Source organism: Triturus cristatus, chromosome 8 (assembly GCF_964204655.1).
Source record: "Triturus cristatus chromosome 8, aTriCri1.1, whole genome shotgun sequence".
Lineage (NCBI taxonomy): Eukaryota > Metazoa > Chordata > Amphibia > Caudata > Salamandridae > Triturus > Triturus cristatus.
Genome location: NC_140591.1, coordinates 1,500,730,058 through 1,500,754,908, shown reverse-complemented (window position 1 = coordinate 1,500,754,908; position 24,851 = coordinate 1,500,730,058). Strand labels below are relative to the sequence as shown.

Here is a 24,851-nt window from a genome sequence, read left to right as displayed (position 1 = left end):
TTAGAAGGGGGCTGTGTAGCCCTCCTTCTTTTTCTAATTTATTGGCCCTGGGGACCCCATCCCCCAGGGCCTGCCCTCATGTTTTTTTTTATTAAATCGGGAAGGGGCCGTGTGGCCCCCCACCCGAGGACATAATTTTCCATAACCCGGGGCATGGCCTTTTTATTTTTATTTTTTTATTTTGGAGGGGGGCTGCCTTGCCCCCCTCCTGTGGCCACTTATGGCCCCGGGGACCCAATCCCCCGGGGTCGTGGGTTTTTGTTTCCCTTTTTAAAAATGTTTTTAGGAGGGGACCCCATCCCCCGGGGCTGGCCCTCTTCGTTGCGGGCCGTGGGGTGGTCCCCAATACCCCCATGGTCCCAGCCGGCTCCCCGTGTCCTGTGGGAGCCGGCACTGCTTTTCCACATGGGGAGCAGCTAACATGCTGCTCCCCATGTGGATAAGCAGTCTGCTTTGCTTGATTGAAGCGAGAGCAGGTTTCCCTGCTCTCGCTTCAATGAAGCAAAGCAGTTTGCAATGACAGGATGGCAGCCGCGAGGCTCCCGCCCTGCCATTGCAAACAGCAGTGTCCCGGGGGTGAGCAGGAGCCGGCCCTGGGGGGTGGCGGTCCCCAGGGCCACAATAAGGCTCCAGGAGGGGGGCCGCGCGAACCCCCTCCCACATCTGTGGTAGTGACTGGGGCTGGGGGGGCTCAGAGCCCCCCCACACCCAATTATTTGTAGCCCCAGGGGGTGGCGGTCCCCTGGGCTGGGGGGGCCTGATAGCCCCCCACCCAATATTAATAAGCCCCTGGGGATGGCGGTTCCTAGGGCTGGGGGGGCCTGAGAGCCCCCCACCCAATATTAAGAAGCCCCGGAGGGTGGCGGTCCCCTGGGCAGTGTGGGGGGATTGGGACCCCCACACTTTTTTTTAAAATGCCTCTGGGATGTGCCCCCCCGGGGGCCAATTACCGAAGAAGCGCGGGCGTCCGTGCTTCATTTTTTTTTATTTTAGCCAGAAATTTGCGCTGGGTGTGCGAATTTTGCCAATTTATTTTAAAAAAAATGCTTTTTTTGGCACTGGGGGTCCTTGTGGTGTCAGGGTGTTTCTACCCTGCCCCCTTTTCGCGTTTTGCGTGTTTGTTTCTTAGGTTTCTTGTGCCTCGGTTCTACCGAGGAACAAGATGGCTGCCAACACTTCCTAATTCGGAGTGTTGACAGCCAATTAGAATACAGCTCGTGCACGGCAGGGTGCATGCTGGGTGCGCATAGGGTGCGCGGATCCTCCGAGGCCATAGATATATATGTAGTTTTAAATGTAATTTTCTCAGGAACTACTTAACGGATTTACAGCATTTAAGCAAAAGGCATGAGTCTGAACTAAGGACTACCTCTTTGCCAAATTTGGTGTAATTCCGTTCAGCAGTTCGTGCTGTAGCTGCGGCTAAGGGTCCTATGGGATATTGCATGGGGAAAACTCATTTTGGGACCCCCCTTTTTTCTCGGCCCCCGCTCGACAAATCCCCATGAAACTTTCAGGATAGGAGCGGATCGGAGCTGGCTAAAAAGTTTCGAAAATTTCGCGAAGATTCATCAATCGGCGCCAAAGTTTTTCCAAATAGAATGTTGTGGATTTCCTATGGAAAATAGGTCCTAACTGTATATACCGACTGCCAGTAGGTAATATATATATATATATATATATATATATATATATATATATATATATATATATATATATACATATATATATGGGCCTGCTTTTCACCCACTACGCATGTCTTCATGTGGGTTGGTTGGAGGAGCGGGGTCTCATGGATGGTCACTCTGATTTATGGAACAACAACATTGTCACTTGACTCATATACAACAACGATGTTTTTGTAATCTGGAGAGGGATGCAGATAGTGCCAGGGCCTTTATCACTGAGATTAATTCCAACAATCTTAATCTAGAGTTCAATGCCAACATAAGTAACATCTCTGTTGAGTTCCTTGACATTATGCAATAAATCTGTAATGGCACACTACACTCTAAGCTACACAGGAAACCCAGTGCAGGCAACTCTACCTTGCATGTATCCAGCTTTCATCCTAGACATCTGATTGCGAGCATTCCCTATGGTGAAATGCTTCGTCTACACAGAATATGCAGCTCTGCTGAGGATTTAGCAGTCTGTCAGAATGAGGCTTATCACAGATTCAGGGCACGTAGGTACTCCAAACATAACATAATGGCAGCCGCCAACAGGGCTAACTCCATACCCAGTGAAGAATTCCTCACAGGGAGGAACACACTTAACCCCGACACAAGTGATGAGACAGGCATTCCAGGCACAGTCAGTACTAGGCTCATAATCACATACAACACAGAGGAACGTGCCATTCAATCCATGATTAACAAGCACTGGAGGATTATTAAATGTGACCCAACGCTGGGCCCTCTGGTTGCTCAACATCCTGACATCACTTATAGGTGTGCTTTCTCCATTCATGACGCCTTGGTGAGGAATAGCCCTGAAGTTGTCACAAAATCCAATTGGCTGTCTGATGTAAAGGGTTTCATCAAATGCAACAGCTACATGGCATGCATATTTGGAAGAAGCATTACTCAGTTAGATTCCACCTTCAGAAGAGAACCACTGACTATTAAACACAGACTCACAAGGAGAACCGAATATGCAGTCTACGTACTCGAATGCAAATGTTGCTTACGTTACATTGGCAGCACTAAGTTGGAAGTAAATGTCTGCATCCTTCAACATCCAAGGGCTGTTGTTAACAATGATCCTGCCTACCCACTAGCTAGGCCTTTAAAGGAGGTGCACAATAGCAACCTTGACCACCTCCAATACTGTGTTATTGATTGCATACTCACCTTAAGACGGGGTGGTAACCGTGAGAAACTACTCTGCCAAATTGAAACCAGATATATCCTAGAATTCAACACCAAGGCACCTGCTGACCTCAATACGAGTGATGATTTACACAATTTTCTGTCTCATTTTAACATTAGTAACCTCAGTACATCTAATTGCATTGTTCCTACTACATTTAATTATGTCACATTGTAGTTTATGTCAATAGATTGCCCGGCCTTGACCCGATATGTTCAGATACTGCATTTGTACAACTTAGTCCGTATATTCTCTGAGTAGGCCTAGTTCCCGCACTGGGGTCAGAGTACGTCATGTGGTATCTATCACACCACTTGTTATTCTCTATGCATTGGGTTATCTCATAACTAAGCTGTTCTCTATGCTTATGTATAGGCCCAGTGGCACCACTTGGCTTCTGATATACTTCATGTGACCACTGCAGTTCAATCCCACGTGAGCACTCTCCACCTTCCGGCGGGAGGTGTGACTAAGTGCTACTCTTGTTGGTTTTTTCAATCTTTCGTCTGGCCACATTTAGCCAAACTGGTTTGGTAGTTCTTAATACGGTATTCACTTTTTATGATTCTGCACACTTAATGTACTTCAGTGGAGTCATCATTATTATGACATTCCGGATACTGATCTATTTTAACAATATTTACACATTGCATCACTTTCTCTATTTCACTTCCCGCAACTTTCACATTTTTAAATAAGTGCACTTTAACTCAGCAGTAATGTTCGCTATCCCACCACAGCACTTTTTCCGATTTTTCAGATGCAGGCTTGACAAATATCAAAGAACTATGTTTCTTTGGCTGCCAGCGGATTTTATCCCCACGCATTTGTGCCACTGATCTATTTAACTTACCCTCAGATGCTTCTTGACTCCCCCCATCCGCAGCTCTCCATGAGTTCTATCCCAGCTCATCATGACCTGGCAATTGGGCGCAGACCAAAGAGTCACAGTCACAATAGCCATTAGTGCCTTCCGCCTCTGCATACCACGGGGTTTGGACTGCAGTCTTTCTACCCTCTATGGTCTATTGGGGCCCGGTGTATTTAGTATGGTTTTCCCTTATTCGCCACTGTGGCCATTCTTTTTGCTGGATATTGCCATTACTATACTGATTTGCATATTTGTATCTCTCACTTTTTAGGAGGTTGATAAATCACTATCTAGTTTATTTTATTATCCTTCTTCTTGCACTATTGGCTGATATGGATGTTATTGAGTCTGTCTATCATGTCTGTAGAGTAAGTTGAGTCATATTCATTTGACTTACTGCATGCAGTAAAGCAGTAAAGCAGGGCATAATGTAATGTTGGCAAAATTATGCAAAATACCCATTCATTGTATGAACATAGTGAAAATACTACTGCACCAATATATATGTCACCCACTTGTTATCAGCGTTCCATGTGATCAAGGCCGCAGTCTGGCAGCTGAAATGCGTCATTTAGACCTTGATGTTTGAATAAAGAACCCACTTATACCTTTGTTACTGGAGTCTGTGCACTCGTGTTGGGCTGCTGTGGCTCTGATACTTTGGGATTTCGTTGTGAAGAAGAGCGTCTGCTCGAAACACGTCGCCATTAACTAAATCACTTTGAAACACGAACCCTGGAGTGCGAGTTTTTCCTTTATGTGTAATTACTGTGGATTTTCTGAATATTTAATACCGGGACCCGATACACAGAACTCGCACCAAACCCGAGAGGAGTGGAACTGGTGAAATCGGGAAATCTTCTTTCCATATATATATGTATATATTACCTTATCGTCTCCAACACTTAACCCTACTCACCCTAAACCCTCACCATAGAACCCTAAGGATACCTTTGCTACTCAAATACTCTCACGCACCCTAAACCCCAAACAAACTCTTGCCACCCATATACCCACACCCTCCCTAAACCCAAAAAATAACCTTGGCACTCAAACACCCTTACCCACCATAAATACTTTAAATGTGTTTGCCATACAAAATATCCTTACCCACCCTAAAAATACCCTAACTACCCAAACATGATACCCACTCTAAATGCTAGAAATCCCCTTGTCACTCAAATACCTTTACTTACCCTAAGCCTTAAAAATACCTTGCGACCTAAATCCACCTACCCTCCCTAAACCCTAAGACTATCCTTGCCACCCAAATACTCTTACCTACCCTAAACCCTAAAATAAACCCTTGTCACCCAACAAGTCCCACCTATCCTTGACCCTAAACATACCCTAGCCACCCAATATGCACACCAACCACTAAACCATAAAAACGCCCTTCTCCTAATCAATACATATATATCAATTGGGTTTTTGGCTTATCACTTCATCCTGTGGTCTACTCATGTCCAGAGTGAGGTGTTCTTCGACACCCAGGATTGAGTGCTCCATATGAACATTCTGTTTAAAAGATCCCTCCACACAATGGTTCGTACTTTATCCAGTGGTTTCTCAAATAAGCATTCTGGATGCTCCATACAAACACAGGGTTGTCTCTCCTCTCCCAGTACCTACTAATCCCTCCAATGATCTCCTCATCTTGAACCTTGAGGGCTCCTAAAAGTGAGAGGCTCCTCATTTCCTGTACTTTAGATGGACACCCCACTCAAACACTGGAAATGTGCCCTTTTTCGGCCCTTTTCTTTTCTCTCACCCCGATTCTCTTTTTTTGGTCTTTTTACTGAACACTATTTTTTTATGGCAGTGCATGGTGGGAGAACAATTTATAGTTATCACAGAGAACTATAAATGGTAAATTTCAGATTTTTTCATGTCTACAACATAATTATTTCGGAGAAATGTGACACTTAATTGTATCTTTAACTTTAGGATTTTTCAATGAATTTCTTTGGGTTTTTCAACATTAAGGGCCCAATTCCAATGTTCTTAGTAAAGCCCTCCAAACGACTCAGATCTGGAGAGATTTCCAAACAAATCGTGCTCCATGAGTCCGAGCGACCGATTTCGGTGTGTCCGTATAGTGACAGACTTGGTTCTGTCAGATTCCCTTGGAACTCAATGGGAGCCTGTGTTCAGAACGAGAACAAAGGCTCCCATTGAAGAATGGGGTGGTTGGGAAAATCCTTGCACCCTGTGACAGGCACCCTGTGGTGCCTGCCACACTGTGCATGGCTTGAAAGGGGGGTTCCTTGGGTACCCCCATGGGCCTGATTTGGAGGCCCATGTGAAAAGGGGAGAAGATTAGTTCTGGAGAAAACGATTCGGAACGGCTGTCTAAATCGGTTACCATACTCGCTCGCTCGGAAACAAACCCATTGAGCTATATGAATCGGATCTGAAAGGCTTGACCTATACAAATGCCTTTCAGAACCGATTTGGACAGCCCAAATGGTTTTCCAGGCATTGTACTCGGTCATTGGGAAGTGCGTATAAATCGGTCCGAAACAAGTGCTCCAGATTGGATTTGATAAACATGAATCAGATGCGTAGCCCTTACAAACAACATCAGAATTGACCCCTTAATGTTTAACTATACTTTACATGTGCAGATAACTATAACGTTTCTTTAACCTTTAGGTTTTTCAGTGAATGTCATAGGTTTCTAAAATAAGCTTAGAATATAAAGCTAATTTACATGTACTCCTAACTATAACACCCCTTTAACCTTTGGGTTTTTTTCACTGAATTTCTCAGTTTTTTTTAATGCAAAGTCAAATATTATTACCATACCTAACTATAACGTCACTTTAACCATTGCTATTTTCTAAGATTTCGTAGCCTTTTTTTTACATTACTTTTATTTCCGTATGTAATGCCAATCCCATGCTGCACACAACCTTCACTATGTGCAACCTGGGTTTGGCCATAGAGTCTGCCCGATGGGCAGTCCCTGTGTGCAGTCCCCTGTGTGTTACAAACTCTCTGTCATGCATGTGGTAGGTTTTGCATTCACTTTCTAGAATTCAATTTGCTTAAATGTATTCTTAAACTTTTTTTTTTACTTAATTTATTTTACAATAAGTACTTAGGGGCATATTTACGAAATTCTAATGCAGTGCAGAAAGTCACCTTGCTGCCCCATGCCAAAGGGAAACAGCAGGGATGTGTCATATTTATGGCCAAACAACACATCCCTGTCTTTCCCTTGACTAGCTTTATTTAGGCAACCTTGCACCATCACAGACAACCTTGTGCCATGGTGCAAGGATGCTTGTGTTGTAGTTAGTATTGTTTTTGTGAAGGAAGGGACATCTTCCTGCACAAAAAGAATCCTAAGAGGCTTTTTTCTCTTTCATTGTGTGCTACAGAATAGGCGGAATTTGCGTAGTCGCGCTGCGCAAAGCTCCGCGAAACGGTAATAAATCTCCACGAGCACGCAAACGTTCCGCAAACATGTGGAATTGCTTGTTCCGCCCCTTTGCGATGCTTTTTTCTTGTTCGCGAATGTTGTTTGCATGCTCAAGGAGAAATATCTCGCGAATACGCATTTTAAAAGCGCGAACAAGCAAAAAAATTCCGCGAAGCCACGGATCGCAGAATTTTGGGCAATTCCACGTTCTCCGCGGAATGCAAAATTACCCAAATTCTGTAAATTCCTTAAGCGGAATGGAATTTACCACCCAGGCCTACTACAGAATGCAGCACAGGTAGAAAAAGGAAAGAAAGTGGGGAAAAGAAGGAGATATAGTGATAGTTCTCCTCATTGTGCCTCCCCTGAGGAGGCGCATCCCCAGTGGGCAAATTTACCAGAGACTTGTGTCACGTTTGCACCACACAAAGCTTTCCTTTTTAGAACCACAATATTTTGGTAAAAGAAAATAATTAAGTATGTTGTTTGTGGTAGTGAATATTTGTTTGTATGTATGAGTATGAATGCAAATAAATGTTTATAGACATGCAACCATATCCATGCCTGTGTATGTGTGTCTGAAAGTGTGTGGTTGTATTTTCGGGATAGGACAAGTGTGATAGTGTGTGGGAGTGTAATTGCATGTGTCTGAGGTTATGTATGTCTGTGTCCATTTGTGAATCTGCATGACTGAGTGTATGTATCTGGTAGTGTGGTAGAAATGAATGAAAATGGGGATTCCGGAAGCTCTCTAATGGCGAATTGTCACCCTATTTTCATCAACTTGGTGTAGAGTTCAGATGAGGGGTCTAGGGACTGATCCATAAGATACCCACTTTGAAAAGCCTGAAGCAGGGATGTTTACTTGCCTCTCTTGTTTTCCTTATTCCAAAGCAATGTACCACACAGCTTTTTAAAAATAAATAACTTCAATCCCAAAATCATCATGCTAAAATTCCCCCCACCATGTCATATGCACTAGAACATAAACAAATGTCATATCTTGAACACGAATGAAGGGAAATGACTCTGCAAAATAAATGCAATGAGTCAAGCTACTCCAGTTCAAGCACTATGTCTAGAACTCTTGATAACTAGTGCCTACTCAAGACTCTTGACCAACCAATTAGATGGGCATATAACATATTGCATGCAGAAGAAAGCTCTTTGAGAGCCCTCTTAAAGCACAAAACTTTCAAGGTAAAACAAGAAAATCTCACAACAGGTTTAGAGCTTTTTCAATGCTCTATAACACTTGCAGTTTTTGTCACCTGCACATTTGCAGTTATTTTTTAAAAACATGACTCCGCGACTAAGTTTAGGCCTAGCCATTGCTCAATGTTCCCAGTTAGCGCACTATAGATCTTTCACAGTTACTCTAGAATATTTGAGATACAGCCTACAACACATCATCCAAGACTGTATCATTATGCTTTATCTAGGGATCTTACCAATAAATGTCTACACAAAATATTGGAGCGATACAATTGACAAGACAGGATTATGCGAGCTCTGTAGAGGAGGAGTTCAAGATATAGCCCATGTATTATATATCTGCCCCAACAAAGTCCTGGTAAAAGCTCGGCATCAATTTTTTAAAATCGATATGTTTTAGATATAACCTATTTACTATCAACAACCTGATCACCTTAATTAGATCACCTCCAAATGAATTTGTTTGTTATAATTTGTATATATTTGTAAAATATTTTTTCACTATTGTAAAAATATTTTATGTTTATAGTTTGTTTTATTTATAATAATGCATCAATTTTGTATTCATTTTAAATTGTTGATCTTTCCTCATTTTTCTTCTTTCTTTCCATGCTGTGAAAGAGGAAAATTTAACCAATTATTGTTTTTTGTGCAGTAAGGTGTCCCTTTCTGCACAAAAGCAGTCATCACCACAATGCAGCACCCTTGCAACATGACGCAAGGTTGCCTGCTCTGGCGAATGGCAGCCAATTGTGCACTAGCACAGGGAAAAGCACACAGACATTTTTGTTAATACGATGCATCCCTGTAATTTAAAAAGCGCAGCTCGGTGCAGTAAAATGGATTGCGTGGAGTGCTGTGTCAGTTTTTGTAAATGAGGCCCTCAGTTTGATTATACAAATGATTTGTTGATTTTTTGTAATTTAACGTCCCTCTCCATTTAGTTCCTCTGCTTCAAGTGCCTTCCTTCCTGTTCACTGAAATATCAATATAACATTTTAGATCTGTTAAATGAATTTGCTTTAATGTTTGAGACAGGTGCCTTGGTGCAGACATTTCTGAGTCTGTCTCTTCTAAAATAACAGATAGTTCATCCAAAGCAAAACAAGTCAGAGAACACTTCATAAAGTAACAGCATATATGAGCAGTACATATGTCACTTCTTTTTACCTGTGGACGGGAGTCAACAAAGTCTACAAAAAAATAGAATAGAAATAGACACAAAGAAGGTAAGAAATATTGCAGTTAATATATTTGCTCATTATTGATAAATTGATCAGCAATAGTAATCACATCTCTTGCATATCCTGTCTAACTGATAGCTTCTTTGTAAAACTACCCACTGTTGTACTTTTATTGAAAAACCTATGAATAGAGTTTACAGAAGAGAGTTTGGTAATGATTAGCGAAACAAAGGATTCGTGTATTAAAGGCTCTACAGACTGCCAAATGTCCAAACAACTTACACAAGAAGCGACAATATTTAAAGGGGGAGTGCAAAGTTCAGCTTTAGTTCATTTGAATATGCGATGTTACATCGCATGCACTACAACGCATGTGATTGCAGCGCAGTCAATACAATGACCATGTTCTTACAATGCAAACCATTACAACGCAAGTTGTTTCTACAACTTGCTGTAGGGGGCACGCTGGACTTAGGAACAGTATAATTTACTATTCCAACTCCACGGTGTGCAACAGTAGGGAAGGTGTTGGAATAGTAAATTATACTATTCCTTAGTTTAGCGCGCCCGCTACAGCAAGTCATAGAAATTACTTGCGATGTAATGGCTTGCGTTGTAACAACACGGTCGTTGTAAGGACCTCGTTGTAATCTCATGCATTGTAGCGAATGCCATGCAAACGCTGTTTCCGTAGTTTTTCTTATGCTAGGATTTTAGCAGATAATTGAAAATATTTCATAAAAGACTATCCTGCACTAAAAAACTTACCACTTGCGCCATACTCCATCATTGACCACTGATACAACAAATAATGTGTAGGCCGATAACCAATTTGTTTTCCTGGAAGTGTATTCAGAAAATTAAGGTATGTCTTGAGATGTGACGTCCCACTCATTACTAGTGAAACTCATTGGGAGAATGGTTTGAATTAGAATTTCACATTTTAATTTTTAAAGGGCATAAAACCAAAAAGGCATCAAAGCGATATAACCAGCAAGGGCAAACAGGGGAGACCAGCAGCAGCAATTATGGTTTCAAAAGGGCCAAGTATTTACTTGCCTGTGGATCACGGAATAAGAATTAAGGCTCAAAATATGCAGAGGGAGAGTGTTCCAGAGCCTGGCCTCTGCCACAGATTAGGCACGCTCACCCCACCTTGCCTTCCAGAACCTGGGAACAGTCACTTTCCTCTGAGCAGCTGATCTCAACTGTCTGTTTGGAAGGTATCAGTTGAAAGCACTTCTCGCATAGCAAGAGCCCTGCTATTGAGAGCCTTAAAAACCTAACACAGGGCTTAAAAATCAGCCACTTCCTCACTGGGAGCCAATGTAGTGTCGGCAAACCCTTCCTCACCAACAGATGTTTAAGAAAACCCAACACCAAGCAAGCAGCCGTTTAAAGTTTTCCTGTTGTTCAGCTTCCGGGAGCTGATGATGTTGCAACTCATTACAAGGGCAGCCCTTTAAAGAGACAAGCTACTTAGAATATATCTCATTGCTTCTCCAATTCAGTGGGCTAATATAAGTCTAGTGTTTAGTCTAGGCACCTCCATGTAGTATCCATTCGGTGTTGCAAGATAAGAATATATTTTAGCTTGACATTTTATTAATTTAACATTTTTTGCTCTTATCATTTGACTAATGTCATTTTCTGTCTTTTCAATCACGTAAAACGTTGTGTTACATACCTTTCTGTGTTGTATTGTATTGTATGGTACTGACATTTATATAGTTATTTCCATACCTATAGTAAGGCCTAAAGTGCTTTTCTGATTTTTCAGTCTTTTTGTCTTCAACAGAAAAGCAACTCATTAAAGTCACTTTTACACCATCAAGAAATAATATTATATGGAAGTCTGTCTAGGACTGGCGGAAATTAAACAGAAGTGCAACCGAGTGGAAGTATAGTTAACCCTACAAAGAGCATTATATAAAATCAGCCCTGGAGCATTGGAGCAACAACACCAAAAAAAACAAGCATTGGCACAGCCAATAGGTCTCGCTTTTGGGACCTTATAAGTATTTAGTTATGCAACTGTTGCATGGCTAAACACTTATAAGGTCCCAAAGGCGAGACCTATTGACTATGCCAATGCTTGTTTTCTTACTAATCGCGGCACCGGTGCTTTACTGTTAACATTAAAAGTAAAGCGCGGGTGCCGTGATTATAGCAAAAGTTAAGAAATATATGTTTGTTTCTATTTCTTTACTTTTGCTATAATCACGGCACAGGCGCTTTACTTTTAATGTTAAAAGTAAAGCACCCGTGCCGCGATTAGCAAGCTAAAAATGCTACCGCTGGCCACAGCTTGCAGTGCATGTGCGCGAGTGGTGCGCGCCCAGCAGTAATCACGCCATATGTGGCCTCTGCTGAAGCGTGCGCCCACGCACATGCACTGCAAGCTGTAGCCGGCGGTAGCGTTTTTTAAAGCCCTTACTAAAGTCTCTCCGAGCAGCGCATGCGCGCTGACTCAGCAAGACCTAATTATTTAAAGCATTGTTAAACCACCTATTAGTGTTATGTGGATTCTAGCCAGAAGTGACAGAGGAGCAACAGAACAGTAACTATCAGATGCACTGGCAAACTACCAAAGTAGTCAATGATGGTGTTTGCCAGGAATCAAATGGGGAGAGATCATGGACGATTTAATGAGGGTGAAAGACAAAGGGTCTGGTCCAACGCCCTTTTCAGGCCCTAACAGTCCCAAACAGGGACGATGCCACATGAAGACAACCTTAATGTTTCAATCTTTACCTTATTGCCCTAGAAGGATGGGTTGAAAGTGAAAGGACAGGTGGTTTTGAGACCTCCAGCAAAAGGAAGTCCACACATTAGTTCCCTGCCTGCACTGATTTATATGCTCTAGTGGAACAAGGGTAGGGAGGTAGGCTAGAGATGGAGTGAAGAAATGGGAAAATGACACATGCATCAGTAAAGCCAATAGGTCTCCCCGCTGAAACTTATTAGCTTTCTCAAGGCTTGTTCTTTTACCATTATGAGATGGATAGATGCCATCTTGCAATGGTAAATTAAATAAAAATGAATAAAAGAAAATAATCACAGTTGGCTAACACATATGCATTCTCATGCACAGTGGCCATCATGGAAGTGATTTTCTTTCAGTGGATAATGATGCAGAGAGAGGGGGCTTAAAAGTGAGCAGTCCATTAGCAGTGTGTAGCTGATGGGTTCTTGCTCAAATACAAAAATCAGTTAATAAATAAAGACTGTGGGAGTTTGGAAAAGAGGTAGAAAAGTGATAAACTCATGTGAAGTTCTACAAGCAAAGAAAAAAAGGAATTCCTTGGAGGTCAATAGTGGGGGGATACAAGACAACCAATCACACTATAAGGAAGAAATAGCCCAAGAGCAGTACAAGTACAAAAATAGGGAGAAAATCCAGCGAATAAGGAGCAGAAAAATCATTAGAAAAGAAGGGCATCTGCTCGTGAGCAAGGGACTAACACAAAGCACACTCTGTGTATATTTTATGGTGGGTGTTTGCAACCAACAGCAACATCTTTGTGTAAAAGCTGCATTTAGGTTGAGACCCAATAACCTAGAAAAAATTCATTGTGGAGCAAATTAAAGGCACATAAAATGTCAGCAGTAGCTTGTATTTGGAGATACAGTTCAGAGAATATAAATCTTTGATTAACAGTCAAATAGCAACATTCAAGCATTTACTCATCAAAGTTCATACTACATTTTAGGTTGAAATTATTTAAATGAAGTGAGAATGATATGAACAATAAACAATAAACACCAGACCTTTCCGAACTGTTATTCAATGTGGAGTCAGGTCATTAGGAATACTGAGGCAGATAGGCCTCAGGTGTTTTTCCTCTGAAGGAGTCTCAAAAAATGCATTTAGTTAAGGATAGTGAACAAATTATTGTTTCCCAAACTAATCAGATACAAAAAGAGGATGGCATCCTCCACTTAGGTTATTCACAGAGGCGTGCAGTTCCTAAGGACGGGGAGGTCTTTTCCAATGGTGCCCTCAGACACCACGAAGGATGTCATGAATCATCATCGGGCTAGCTCCTCTTTGGGCCGGCACTGCAATGGCCGACAGGCACCAGCGAAGCAGCTCTTTAGCGGAGTTCTTTTGGTTGATGAAGCTGGTGGATGAGTGTGGATGTGTGGTCAGGATAGTGCAGTGGGAGTGAAGGGTAAAATAGGTCTAGGAAATCCTAACTGAGGGGCTCATTAAGATGTCCTGACTTTCGCCATCGCCGAGCCGGCGGTGGCGACCATCACGACATCGTAACGAGTGAAACCCCCGCCATATGACATTGGCAGGGGGTTTTGCAGCGGATGCAAAGTGCGTCCGCTGCTTTTCCGCCGGTTGGCGATCGTTACGATTGCTGGCCGGGCGGAATGGGGCACTAATATGGTGGCGGTGCAGCTGGCTGGAATTGCTTTGGGGGCCCGTTGTGGACCCACGGGGAGTGGGGGGCTGCACTTGGGGGGTACCTATTGTACCCACTACATTGCCATGCTCAAGGTGGCAGGCACCACGCGGTACCTGCCACACTGTGTATGGCAATACACAAAGTGCCTCTTTGGCATTGCGGTGGCTGCTGCTTACAGCAGCACCCCCCTCAATGTTAAAGATGTGGATTGCGACCGCCAGGGTGGCATCCTAATTGCCGGTGTGGGACCGCTGCACCCCTGGTGGCTGGTCCCAACACCGCTAGGGTGGCGGGCAGACTGAAGTCCGACCGCCATCCTAATGGGGCCCTTAATGAGTTTATTGTCACAGGGCCCTAGTCTAACTAAAAAATGTCAGCCCTGACTGGAAAATTATGGTCCTAAAGGGCCAGTATCGTGTCTAAGGTCAACATGTTTTGTGCCTTGCAGCCCTCAACGGGTCAATTGGCACTTCATCAGGACCAAAGTGAATAGAAAAGGGTACTCTTTGCACTATAGCATTACTAGTTTGCCATTTGGCCTATTGCTAACCAGATTCGGGTAATGCCAATGGTAACCGAGTCCCGTGGTGGAAGACCTAAAGGAAGGGGGAAACAAGGGGAGGGGATAAAAACAACATAGTCTAATTAGACAAAGCAATTGCGTAGGGCTATAATCAGCAGTAGGTGCAGTATGACCAGTGAGACTGACTACAAATACGGGGGGATTTAACCTGAGTTTGAGTGTACTTGAGCAGTGTCAATTAACGTGAAGGCTCTATTGTTAAAAAACATGGTGCCTAGGTACATAAGGCTGGCAGATTAGTATCATTCATGTGCAAGCATAAAGAAAGGCTTGAGGTAGCAGGTTAATGTGGTTCCTCACAATGCCTACCGGTAGTTTGTAAGACCAGGTTGCCAGAAGTTAAGGGTCTTTATTCGTGCTTAAAGGTGCCTCTGGACATGGAGTTGAGGCTCGTGTGCATGATCGAGACTCAGGTGCTGCATAAGAGCGATGTTCACGGTTACTTGGTAAACTAGGTATGCTGCGTATAATTAGCATGTTAATGGACCAACAGTCATACGTGCTGACATAATAGCAGTTGCAATAACCATGAGGGCTACATGAATGAGTTAAAAAGGTTATGCGCCATCTCGAATTGAGGTAAGTGCTTAAAATGGAGTGAAGATTAGCAGTATCGGGACCAGTGCGGGTGTGCGCCGGTGATGTTGAAACACCGTCATGACTGAGGCAAACTCACCCCAACCGATTCTGGTTGATGGCCAACGGGGGTGGCAGAGTGACGCTCTGATCTGCAATACAGGTTAGCCCATAGTTATTTAAGCTGCATTTAACTTACCAGATTTTTTGAAGGAGGTTTCTCTGGGAAATGCAGCAGTGTGGCATGGTTCCATACTTACGGGAGGACTGCAGATCAAATAGTTTTGATCGTACCCTTACTCCGGGCCCCATACTGAATGCTGGTGGATCCGGAGACTAAGTAACGTCCTCGCGGCACGTTGCAGCATAAACCTCTAGAACACTGTCTGTGGCGGCCATCTTGGGGATGAAGTTTAATGATTAGGAGAGTGAAAGTTTTTGGGAATGTGAAGCATTGTGGGTGATATGAGAAGATGTTTTGGAGCTGTCACAAATTAAAGGATGGTTGGAGGTGACCAAGGTGACTCATAGGTAACACTGCTCAGATTCAGGTGGCAGAAAAAATTACCGGTGTGGTGTGTACTATTGGGTAATGATCAATGTCTGTGGAAATGGGTCTTGAAAAAGAATGTTGTCATGCCCCAGGAGTCGTGCCCCGGACCGAAACCAGGTGGTGAGGGTATGGAGTTACTGTCTGATGTAATGAAGTGACAGTGGAGATGCCCTGGGGCATCCGTAGCTGACTGAACTAAGGGCTTTCCTGGAGTGGATAAGATGATTTCCCGAAATCAAAAAGATGTTTTAAGGGTGGTTGAGTTCTGCCCAGGGGATGTTGTCATTTAAGCACCGTGGGATGAGAGTCTGAGGACCCAGCTCTGTTCTTTTCTGAAGAGGGCATCTTTAAAGGTTGGCTGGAAAAGCTTCCAGGATAGTCCATTGGAAGTCATTCTGAGTGTGGTTATTTTCCAAGACGTGGGGGCACATTTTGGAGTTGTTTTTTTTGCACCTGATGTGACTTCTATGCTTTGTCATTCTGGTTTTCACAGGGTGCGTGGTCATGCCTATGTATTGCAGTTGACAGGGGCAGGGAATGAGGTAGATGCAATTGCGGGTGTTGTAGTTCGTGTGTTGGTTTGATGCCATTGCCAGGTGTTGGTGAGTGTAATGGTCTTGGTTGCCTAAGTCAGGGGGCATACTACACACTGACTGCAAGGGAAATGGCCTTTGACAGGTTCAAGGTTCCACAGAGTATTCTGGGGTGGTGAAGTGCTTTTCGTCTTTGGTCAGGCATTGACCAACAGATCTTTTAAATTAACAGTACATTTGAAAGCAAATATTGGTTTGCTGAGAGTGTTACCACCTCCTTGGAGGATAATCTAATGTTTAATAACTGCTCGTCTAATCCTGTTGAATTCAGAGGTGAAAGTTGTGACGCAAGTCATTTGGTCAGACTTATCTTTGGGTTGTCTCTCCAGTAGTGTATCTCTGTTAGTGTTACAAGCTCGCTTTTGAGCTTGTTTTATCTTGTTCAATAGATATTGGCAGTTGGCCAGATGGGAGGTTAGTTCAGATAACTGCAATTTAAAATCCTCCAAATTGCTGCAGTTACATCGTATGCACAAGAACTGTCCATATGGCAGGTTCTCCCTTAGAGCTTTCGGGTGGAAGCTACTATATAGTAGAGGGCAATGGCTGTCGGTTGTTTTTTTTAAGGCAACAGTATCTAACTTACTGTCCCTCTGTATGATAATTAAGTCCAAGAAAGGGATTTCGGTGTCAGATGTATTGGCAATGAACCTGAGGAAGGTATGGAGACTGTTATCCCAAGTAAGGAAAGCGGGGATCAGGTTGGACTCACCCTTCCAGAATACCAATATGTCGTTGATGTAACTGCACCATTTTGTGATGTTGTTGGTAAAGGGATTGGTATTGGTGAGTACATGTTTTTCCTCAAAGTCCGACATGTATAGGCATGCCAGACTAGGGGCGAAGGTACTACCCATTGAGGTCCCCTGTATTTGGGGGTAGATGCAATCTTCATACTGGAAAAAATTTGGAGTCAGGGCAATGTGGGCACATTCCATGATGAAACTGATGGGAGTATTGGAAGTCCAGGTGGAGTTTCTCGGAATTTCCTCCACAGCCTCAAGGGTGGCCACTTTGGGAATAGTGGTATAAAGGGCATCGACGTCGAGGGTGATTAGTACGTCTGGTGGAGGGCCCTCTAAGTTGTTAGTCTCAATCAGTCCCAGGACATCCCTGCTTAGTCAATTTGGCGCAGACGGAATGCTGCCTCTATCTGCGAATGTTTCCATAATTCATTATAAGCCGCATTGATAAACCCTTTTGATTGTGGGGATTTAGGACCCAAGATAAAATCAGCCAAATTGATATCGCTTGACAAGAGAGACAGGGATTGTTTCACTGACAACAGTGGTGACCAAATGAGAATGCGGGAAACGTGGATCAAGTTTAGTTTGAGTGAAACCTTTTGTTGCATTATGAAAAAACAGTTGACAAGCATTAGAGCTGGTTTGCCACAACAACCATCCTGAGGAGTCAATGTCAGAGCTATTTAAAGTGCCATTTCAAAACAGGGCTTGCAGGACATCGATCGTAAGATTGGTGTGTTCATGCCAATTTTCATACTCAGCCAATGAAGGAATGGATGGAATATTTACATTTTTGGCTGTAGCCAGGCCAAATGAGTGGTTTGGTGCACCGTGTCATTTAAAAACAATACTTGAGTCTTCAAGGGTTCCTGCCACTGTACCAATGTGGGGGGCCTCCTAGAGTGACTCCTGTCACTTTTCACTGGTGAAAGAGGTCTGGAAAAGGGTGGAGAGCTCTGTTTCTCACCTTCATCCCTATCCTCCTCAATATAGTCTAGGGCATCCTTCTCCCCCTCTTCAGGGTCTGAGGAGGGCCCTCCCTCTCTAATCTTTTTTGCGGATAGGAGCTTAGGGGGTTTTCAAGTTGCTCATTTTTTGCTGTAACCCTATGACTAATGCTCCATGTTTTGCACAGAGCACTCAGATCACTGATCCTCAGGGCTGGCATGACTGAAAAGTCAAGATCCTGACCAGATCCCTTTGTGACTAACTTTTTACTTGGAAGTTGGGACCTTTAAAACATTTTGAAATTTTTTTAAACCTTTGTCTAACACACCTAAACTTTTTAAATTTACTTATTGGAATTGGGGTCAACACAGGGCCTTAGAATTCCAATGTTAACAAATCAGAAAACATTCTGAAATATGAATTTTAGAGTCTAAAGTCAGTTTTGTGGATTTCTCGTGCAAAACTCACTTATGAACAAGTGGAACTGCAAAATGCAAGTTCAGGATCCCACTGCTTCAACACCAATGTAGGAAGTTGGAATATTATGGGGTGATGCTGGTTAGGTTTCACCCTGCAATACTATCACAAACCCCAAAGATGGTCTGCATATTCACAGTAATAAATCTTTAGCTCAGTCTGTTGGTGTGGTAAAGAGCAGGCAGGCTTTACAAGAGGAACATGTTTAAGCACTGCAGGATACCAACATAGACGATAAGTAATTGACATGACTAAAAAGAAATATGACACCAATTTAAAAAAAGCATATTTTTTCTTAATTTAGACACAGATGCAAATTTGATCAGCTATATATAACTGTAGTTAGGACTTTTAGAAGCAGTTTACAATCAGTGCAAACTAATACAGTAAAAATATTCAAATGCCCTCAAAGGTAAAAACCACTAGTGACAAACGGTCACTTGCAGGTCTGGTTGCGTGGAACTCTTGCAGGGTAAAGGTGATGCAGATACCAGGACCAAGACACAACAGTCAGTACACATTTTTACATGGCCAATGGAGCCCGGGTGAAGAGAAGTCCTAGCTGTCCCTGGTTATGAATGGGAGCCACGGGGAAGCTCCTTTTACCACTTACACAGTGCTGTGGGAGAACAGGGTGAAAAATGTCAACAAGTACATCGCTGCTGATGTCAGATGAAAGTCTTACAGAGTGTCCTCTAGCTTTAACATCGAGGGAAGGGTTTCAGTTGCCGGACTTGCGACCAATAAGTCTTGGGAGTGGTAAGTTCAGCAAGGAGCTTTTTCGACATCCAGAGGTCTGGGGGAACACGATATCAGCCTGAAATTTTATGGAAGGCAAGACTACAGTTACCAGAATGCATTAGACCATCTGGTTTGGATTGATTCCTCGGAGGGCCCGATGGCCAACGATCCTTTGGATTCTGAACATTGATTTGCCTGCAGTGTGCAGGGGACTAGTCCCACTAGTCCTAGGTAGTCTTTTGTTGCTTCTGGCACTAACAGGGGTCCCTCTATCTTCAGGAGCCAACCTTTAGGCTAGGACGAGCCTCACTAGAGAAGTTCCAGGAGTGTTGCAATAGGTACAGAGTCTCCCTCTGTTGGTGTGTGCATAATCCTGTTGTTGTCTTCTCAGGTCTCCTCTTTGGTTCAAGTTGGATAAGAACTGAGGGTCTGGTCTCAGTTGTGTCCCTTAAATCTTAGATTTAGGAGAGTTATGGGAGTGGGATCAAGTAACCCATGGGCTGCTAGTCCCTGCAGCTAATATGCCCTTGAGGTGACACCATCTGGGGTTGTATATCACTTTTTCTACCCATAGGCCACTATTTCTACCACTTTTAAAAATGGCAGTCTTTCTTAGCTGTACAGACTAGGAAACCCACCCTGGAGGTGTGGCTACCCTTCTGGGAGTGTAGACCTCCTGCATAGTTGATGTCCCACATGTCCTGGAGAAGGTATGCCTGGGGCAATGGTGGGCTGTTTACTTCTCTGGGAGACAGCCTGGATGTATATCAGAGGCAGTGCAGCATTTGAAGCTCACTGCCTTGATGTGCCACTTCACTAGCCTTACTGGGAGGGGGGAGGTGTGACCTCCTTACTGCCCATGCTTTTCTTCCTGACTCCTGGAGTTGTTCACACTGCTTGGCAGGAGGTCAGAATCCTGGCTTGGTGGGAGCAAGCGCGGGCTGCAGCCAGAGCGTTGGAAAGCTGAGGCTAACAGGTGGGCCACATCTAAAGTAGCCACCTGCCTACATGCCACATTGCTCCTGGCATGCGATTTGTGTCAGGAGTGAGAAGGCACAATCTTAGATACCAAACTCAACATATTTAGGTGGTACCATATGGAGCTAATCGCCCCAGGGATGCCGCGTAAGCCCATGTTCACCTATGAACCTCCTATCACTTATAGTGTACTTAAATGGTAAATTCCATTAGAGAGACATATAAACTTGCACTTACAAGCCTATACCCTTAGTATACTGCCTCCTGGGCTCAGGAGGACTTCTTTAGGGGCAACTGACATTTATTAAAAGCAGTGCATTTACTTTGCAACACATGGTGATGACAAAGTCGAAATGCAGCAGTTTACACAGGTACTGCAGTCAGCAATGGCAGGCCTGCTCTCAGTAGTTTATCTGGGTCTCTCGGGTTGACTCAAACTGTAATGCAAGCACTGGGGACCCCGTTACTGCCCTTGCCCTGTGTACCACTACTACCATACACTAGGGGCTTATGAGGGGGGTAAAGACCTTGTCAATTCAGATTGCCAATTCACATATATCAGTTCTGGGAAAAGAACACTGGCACCGGGGCCTGGTTAACAGGCTCCAGTGCAGTGTCAGAGTCAAAAAACAGCATCTAGTAGTCCAATTGGGGGCAAAAAGTGGGGGGACACTGAAAAAAGGCCTGTTTTCTTACACTCAAGAATATATGGATCAATTAAGGTAAGTGTTTATTATACAATCAATTAAAATCATTACAATTGATTAGAAACATTGCAGATGAACACCATAAGAAAATAATTGGGAGAAATGATTTTGCTTGTGTGCCTCTTAAAATAGTTTAACCACGCGTGTCCTACTCTTCTTTATTGGAGGGATGCTGATAGAGGCTGTCTGAATTTGGCACAAGCAATTGTTAAGAATATTAGAAATCTGTCAGTAAGTTGGGGGTCTGATCCAGTAACTCATTCACCCCCGTGTCTATGTATCTCAGAGCATTCAGCTGCAGAAGCCTTTCTCTTGACAAGAGTCTTATTTCTGTTCCCAGCAATTCACATATATAAATTATCGACAATAGAAACTCAGCAGCCTAGAAACATATGGGAAAAGGTGGTCAGAGCCTTCCTTCAAATGTTCAATATAATAAATACGTGAAGGGAATCTAAATTTAGTATTATTCCCTTTTGTGTTAAGGTATAGGGAGGATTGAGAAATTGATGATTTCTGTCATATTTGTATAAATTTAAAACCATCCATGCATGATTTTTTCTTCACAATTTACCTGATCTTCATGATACGATATCAGCTAGTCCTGCTTCATTGCTCAATATTTTATTTGGAGTACAGGCAATATTTTCCCAGATCTCCTCAAACTGTAATGTTTTTACAACATTATCCAGATATATACTCCATGAGTTCTTTACCTTCACCAACATTTTCCTTAATATTCCCTGCAAAATTAATGTTAAGGATGCACAATATGTCACACATGCTGCCTGCAAAATGTAAAGTTGCCTCCACAAATTAAACTCCAGACTCACCTGCGCCTGTGGTGTGCAGTCTAGCCGTAGTAACAACAATCTGTGCAAAGTCAATCCGACCTCCAAATTTCCCATGAAAATCTGCCACACCATATGTCAAAGCGATAGAACATGTACCTGCCATTATCTATAGCACTAGAGAAAGGCTCAGACCTGACAATTTGTTGGACTTGTAAGCAAAAGTGGAATTCAAAGATTTATATCTACAAGGCAAAGCCCTGGATATTAGTAAATATTTACTTGCTCAAAAAATTCATTTTCCAGCTGCTATTTGCCTTTTTAAGTAGCTTTCCCCAAAAGATTACAATATGATTTTTTATTGATTTTTTTTTTTTTTACTTAAGATATAGCTTAGTGGATTGGCACAATTCAGAAGAATGTGCTTTAATGTGGAGGTAAAGGGCTGTCATTGTTCAGCTTAATTTTATAGCTTACTGTACCAAAGATGTTTGCTGTAGATGCATTTTTAGGTAAATGTACAAAGTCAGAACCCAGAACAAATTCGCCATTGCTTTTGTATATTTATGTGCACTGAGCCTGCAGATCTCCATTTTCCAGACCTAAAAATGAATATAAACTTCCTTTCAAACTCTATGAAAAGGTCTCTGATGATCATCCCCATGTATAGAAGGTAAAACAACTCACCAAGGCTGCAGGTAAGCGCCAAAAAAACGAGGAAAACAAATAGTTTCATGATGAGAGAGATGGTTGATCCTGTTGCTGCAATACTCAGCTCAAACTCAAAGTGATTGTTTACTAGCAGAGCTTATATAATTATACAGAAATTGGCTTCTCACACTCCTAGCAGAGTCACATGACAGATCAGTGTGCTCCATCAACAGTGCTTTGTATTGTTTGTTTGGAAGCACAGCAGAAATGCTAACAACACCTCCTCCTTCAGACTACTTTTATATGGCTGATGGATTACTGTGCCAGACAGGCTTCAAAGTCCTGAGTGATAGAAAGTAGTATTTTCTCTTCAAATTCTAATAAATGGCCATGCTCCCACACCCAAACCCTACTCCCCCATCCATAAATTACAAATATTATCATTCTGATTTTCTCTGAGGAATCTGTTGATTATTCACAGTGCAGCATGTCTGTTAGTGTGGATCATGTTTCAATGTGGATGACATTTTTCCAGTGATATTTTGAGACAATCCTTCATGGTCCACTGACAAAATATCGACTAAAAAACATTGACCTACAAAAATATTGAGACAAAAATATTGGCTACAAAAATATCGACTACCTACACTTAAAAAGGTAAGTACAACAATAGTGAAAGAAATATTGTTTACAATAATATAGCTATAATAAATATCGATTTTTCAATATATACAAATGAAAATATTAAAAATAAAATATATTAAATACCAATATGAATTTAATAAAAATGAAATATATTTGATATTTGCCCTCCTGGGGCGATCCCCAAGCAGATTCTCCCATTTCCAATGATACCTCTCCCGTCTTTCTATGTGCTCAGGGGGCTATCTCAACCCACCCCCTCGCAAAAATGACAGCCTTTCTGCCCCCTGGGGGGCAAAAAGGCAAATAGACGCCGGGGTTTTTTTTGGGCAAATTTGAATTGCAATAGGGCATGCCAATGCCCCCATCCCCCACCCGCAAAAATTACAGCCTTTCTGCCCCCCTGGGGGAAAGATGGGTGCAGTAGCCCTCAATCTGCCCCCCCGGGGAGGGCAAAAAGCCCACTAGATGCCAACGATTACGCTGGCTTCTTTTATGCATGGCGTGTGGGCTGCCCAGAATGGGCATACCAATGCCCCCATTCACCAAAACAATAGCCACAGTGTTTATGCCCCCCTTGGGGGCATATCGGGGCAACCCCACCCCCGATATCCCTCCCCCCAGGGAGGCAGAAAGCCTACTAGGCATGGATCTTTTTTAGCAATATGCCTACCTGTGGATTTTGGGCCCTTGAGCAGCTGGCACATAAGGAAATCTAGCAAACCTATACATTTTTGGAAACTAAACACCCAGGGGAATTCAGGATGGGGTGACTTGACTGGCTCTCACCAGGTTCTGTTACCCTAAATCCCTTGCATACCTATACATTTGTCCAAAAAAAACACATTTTCCCCACATTTCTGTGGTGAAAGGTTCGGGAATCTGTGTGGATCTCCAAAATTCCAGCCAAACCACGTTCCCCAAAGCCTTCCGAGCAAAATTGTGCCTCACTTGTGTGGGTAGCGTGTAGTGCCCACGACAGGCAAGGGCCCAAATCCTATTGAGGGGACATCAAAATAACCTATCACAAAAACAACCTGGTTTTGCACAGGGAGTCACCTTGGTTTGTGGCCCCGGGCTCGGCGGCCATCTTGGGAAACTTCCAAGCCTACACATTTCTGAAAAGCAGGCACCCAGGGGAGTCCAATGAGGTATGGCTTGCGTGGGTCCCCCAACATTTTCCTACCCAGAATCCCCTGCAAACCTCAAATTTAGCTGAAAGAAACATATTTTCCACATATTTTTGCGTGTAATCACCATGCTGGCACAAATGTCCTACCACCCAGCATTCCCCTTATTCTCCCGAGTAAAATTATACTTCACTTGTGTGTGTGTCCAAAGCACAACTGGCTAAAAACTTATTTTAAATAAAATATAGCGCTTAGAATTCTCGGTGCTATACTCTAAATCTCTATGTTTTGGGCTCTTCCTAGTCACAGGACTTTGGCCCACCCACAGAAGTGAGGTATCATTTTACTCGGGAGAACAAAGGGAATGCTGGGTGGTAGGACAATTTTGCCAGCACTGTGATTCCACGAAAAAATGTTTGGAAAAAGTGATTTTTTCAGCTAAATTTGAGGTTTGCAGGGGATTCTGGGTAGGAAAACGTTGGGGGAGCCTCGCAAGCCATACATCGCTGGACTCCCCTGGGTGTCTAGTTTTTAGAAATATTTGGGTTTGGTAATTTCCCAAGATGGCCGCCGACAAAAACCCAGGTGACCCCCTTGCAAAACCAGGTTGTTTTGTGATAGGTAATTTTGGTGTTGCCTCAATAGGTTTTGGGCCCTTGCCTGTCGCGGGTACTTGACCCACCCACACAAGTGTGGTATCATTTTTATTGGGAGACCTGGGGGAAAGCTGGGTGGGAGGAAATTTG

General features: G+C 43.1%; 1 long non-coding RNA gene across 1 annotated transcript in view; it reads right to left on the bottom strand.

Annotated features, from left to right (window-relative positions):
- Window positions 1–22,471, bottom strand: part of LOC146806011 (uncharacterized) — a 487,650-nt gene extending 465,179 nt beyond the window's left edge. The window contains exons 1-2 of the long non-coding RNA XR_014967954.1: window positions 22,370–22,471; window positions 9,558–9,580 (exon numbers count right to left, since the gene is read on the bottom strand). This is a non-coding gene — a long non-coding RNA (uncharacterized LOC146806011). The remainder of the gene's footprint in view (window positions 1–9,557; window positions 9,581–22,369) is intronic.
- Window positions 22,472–24,851: the final 2,380 nt, after the last annotated feature.